Below are 4,528 nucleotides of genomic sequence, written 5' to 3'. Positions count from 1 at the left end.
GCAAATTTTTTGAAATTGTTACGTTCCCCAACAGTGGCATCAGAGCCAGGTTTTATGCGTTGATGTTATATGCACGAGTAGAACACAAGTGAGTTGTGGGCGATATAAGTCATACTGCTTACCAGCATGTCATACTTTGGTTCGGCAGTATTGTTGGATGAAGCAGCCCGGACCGACACTACGCGTACGCTTATGCGGGACTGGTTCTACCGACGTGCTTTGCACACAGGTGGCTGGCGGGTGTCAGTTTCTCCAACTTTAGTTGAACCGAGTGTGGCTACGCCCGGTCCTTGCGAAGGTTAAAACAACACCAACTTGACAAACTATCGTTGTGGTTTTGATGCGTAGGTAAGAACGGTTCTTGCTAAGCCCATAGCAGCCACGTAAAACTTGCAACAACAAAGTAGAGGACGTCTAACTTGTTTTTACAGGGCATGTTGTGATGTGATATGGTCAAGACATGATGCTAAATTTTATTGTATGATCATGTTTTGTAACCGAGTTATCGACAACTGGCAGGAGCCATATGGTTGTTGCTTTATTGTATGCAATGCAATCACCCTGTAATGCTTTACTTTATCACTAAGCGGTAGTGATAGTCGTAGAAGCATAAGATTGGCGAGACGACAATGATGCTACGATGGAGATCAAGGTGTCGCGCCGGTGACGATGGTGATCATAACGGTGCTTCGGAGATGGAGATCACAAGCACAAGATGGTGATGGCCATATCATATCACTTATATTGATTTCATGTGATGTTTATCTTTTATGCATCTTGTCTTGCTTTGATTGACGGTAGCATTATAAGATGATCTCTCACTAAATTTCAAGATAAAAGTGTTCTCCCTGAGTATGCACCGTTGCCAAAGTTCGTCGTGCGCAGACACCACGTGATGATCGGGTGTGATAAGCTCTACGTCCATCTACAATGGGTGCAAGCCAGTTTTGCACACGCAGAATACTCAGGTTAAACTTGACGAGCCTAGCATATGCAGATATGGCCTCGGAACAGTGAGACCGAAAGGTCGAGCGTGAATCATATAGTAGATATGATCAACATAGTGATGTTCACCATTAAAAACTACTCCATTTCACGTGATGATCGGTTATGGTTTAGTTGATTTGGATCATGTGATCACTTAGAGGATTAGAGGGATGTCTTTCTAAGTGGGAGTTCTTAAGTAATATGATTAATTGAACTTAAATTTATCATGAACTTAGTACCTGATAGTATCTTGCTTGTTTATGTTTGATTGTAGATAGATGGCCCGTGGTATTGTTCCATTGAATTTTAATGCGTTCCTTGAGAAAGCAAAGTTGAAAGATGATGGTAGCAATTACACGGACTGGGTCCGTAACTTGAGGATTATCCTCATTGCTGCACAGAAGAATTACGTCCTGAAAGCACCGCTGGGTGCCAGGCCTGCTGCTGGAGCAACACCAGATGTTATGAACGTCTGGCAGAGCAAAGCTGATGACTACTCGATAGTTCAGTGTGCCATGCTTTACGGCTTAGAACTGGGTCTTCAACGACGTTTTGAACGTCAGGGAGCATATGAGATGTTCCAGGAGTTGAAGTTAATATTTCAAGCAAATGCCCGGATTGAGAGATATGAAGTCTCCAATAAGTTCTACAGCTGCAAGATGGAGGAGAACAGTTCTGTCAGTGAGCATATACTCAAAATGTCTGGGTATAATAATCACTTGATTCAACTAGGAGTTAATCTTCCGGATGATAGCGTCATTGACAGAATTCTCCAATAACCGCCACCAAGCTACAAGAGCTTCGTGATGAACTATAATATGCAAGGGATGAACAAGACAATTCCTGAGCTCTTCGCAATGCTAAAGGCTGCGGAGGTAGAAATCAAGAAGGAGCATCAAGTGTTGATGGTCAACAAGACCACTAGTTTCAAGAAAAAGGGCGAATGGAAGAAGAAGGGGAACTTCAAGAAGAACAGCAAGCAAGTTGCTGCTCAGGAGAAGAAACCCAAATCTGGACCTAAGCCTGAAACTGAGTGCTTCTACTGCAAGCAGACTGGTCACTGGAAGCGGAACTGCCCCAAGTATTTGGCGGATAAGAAGGATGACAAGGTGAACAAAGGTATACGTGATATACATGTTATTGATGTGTACCTTACTAGAGCTCGCAGTAGCACATGGGTATTTGATACTGGTTCCGTTGCTAACATTTGCAACTCGAAACAGGGACTACGGATTAAGCGAACAGTGGCGAAGGACGAGGTGACGATGCGCGTGGGAAATGGTTCCAAAGTCGATGTGATCGCGGTCGGCACGCTACCTCTACATCTACCTTCAGGATTAGTATTAGACCTAAATAATTGTTATTTGGTGCCAACGTTGAGCATGAACATTATATCTGGATCTTGTTTGATGCGAGATGGTTATTCATTTAAATCAGAGAATAATGGTTGTTCTATTTATATGAGTAATATCTTTTATGGTCATGCACCCTTGAAGAGTGGTCTATTCTTATTAAATTTTGATAGTAGTGACACACATATTCATAATGTTGAAGCCAAAAGATGCATAGTTGATAATGATAGTGCAACTTATTTGTGGCACTGCCATTTAGGTCATATCGGTATAAAGCGCATGAAGAAACTTCATACTGATGGACTTTTGGAACCACTTGATTATGAATCACTTGGTACTTGCGAACCGTGCCTTATGGGCAAGATGACCAAAACACCATTCTCCGGTACTATGGAGAGAGCAACAGATTTGTTGGAAATCATACATACAGATGTATGTGGTCCGATGAATGTTGAGGCTCGTGGCGGATATCGTTATTTTCTCACCTTCACAGATTACTTAAGCAGATATGGGTATATCTACTTAATGAAGCATAAGTCTGAAACATTTGAAAAGTTCAAAGAATTTCAGAGTGAAGTTGAAAATCATCGTAACAAGAAAATAAAGTTTCTACGATCTGATCATGGAGGAGAATATTTGAGTTACGAGTTTGGTCTACATTTGAAACAATGCGGAATAGTTTCGCAACTCACGCCACCCGGAACACCACAGCGTAATGGTGTGTCCGAACGTCGTAATCGTACTTTACTAGATATGGTGCGATCTATCATGTCTCTTACAGATTTACCGCTATCATTTTGGGGTTATGCTTTAGAGACGGCCGCATTCACGTTAAATAGGGCACCATCAAAATCCGTTGAGACGACGCCTTATGAACTGTGGTTTGGCAAGAAACCAAAGTTGTCATTTCTGAAAGTTTGGGGCTGCGATGCTTATGTGAAAAAGCTTCAACCTGATAAGCTCGAACCCAAATCGAAGAAATGTGTCTTCATAGGATACCCAAAGGAGACTGTTGGGTACACCTTCTATCACAAATCCGAAGGCAAGACATTCGTTGCTAAGAATGGATCCTTTCTAGAGAAGGAGTTTCTCTCGAAAGAAGTGAGTGGGAGGAAAGTAGAACTTGATGAGGTAACTATACCTGCTCCCTTATTGGAAAGTAGTACATCACAGAAACCGGTTTCTGTGACACCTACACCAATTAGTGAGGAAGCTAATGATAATGATCATGAAACTTCAGATCAAGTTACTACCGAACCTCGTAGATCAACCAGAGTAAGATCCGCACCAGAGTGGTACGGTAATCCTGTACTGGAAGTCATGCTACTAGATCATGATGAACCTACAAACTATGAAGAAGCGATGGTGAGCCCAGATTCCGCAAAATGGCTAGAAGCCATAAAATCTGAGATGGGATCCATGTATGAGAACAAAGTGTGGACTTTGGTTGACTTGCCCGTTGATCGGCAAGAAATTGAGAATAAATGGATCTTCAAGAAGAATACTGACGCTGATGGTAATGTTACTGTCTACAAAGCTCGACTTGTTGCGAAAGGTTTTCGACAAGTTCAAGGGATTGACTAGATGAGACCTTCTCACCCGTAGCGATGCTTAAGTCTGTCCAAATCATGTTAGCAATTGCCGCATTTTATGATTATGAAATTTGGCAGATGGATGTCAAAACTGCATTCCTGAATGGATTTCTGGAAGAAGAGTTGTATATGATACAACCGGAAGGTTTTGTCGATCCAAAGGGAGCTAACAAAGTGTGCAAGCTCCAGCGATCCATTCATGGACTGGTGCAAGCCTCTCGGAGTTGGAATAAACGCTTTGATAGTGTGATCAAAGCATTTGGTTTTGTACAGACTTTTGGAGAAGCCTGTATTTACAAGAAAGTGAGTGGGAGCTCTGTAGCATTTCTGATATTATATGTGGATGACATATTACTGATTGGAAATGATATAGAATTTCTGGATAGCATAAAGGGATACTTGAATAAGAGTTTTTCAATGGAAGACCTCGGTGAAGCTGCTTACATATTGGGCATTAAGATCTATAGATATAGATCAAGACGCTTAATTGGACTTTCACAAAGCACATACCTTGACAAAGTTTTGAAGAAGTTCAAAATGGATCAAGCAAAGAAAGAGTTCTTGCCTGTGTTACAAGGTGTGAAGTTGAGTAAGACT

Source organism: Triticum urartu, chromosome 2A (assembly GCF_056163025.1).
Source record: "Triticum urartu cultivar PI428250 chromosome 2A, HENAU_Tu73, whole genome shotgun sequence".
Lineage (NCBI taxonomy): Eukaryota > Viridiplantae > Streptophyta > Magnoliopsida > Poales > Poaceae > Triticum > Triticum urartu.
This window is presented reverse-complemented; position numbering follows the sequence as displayed.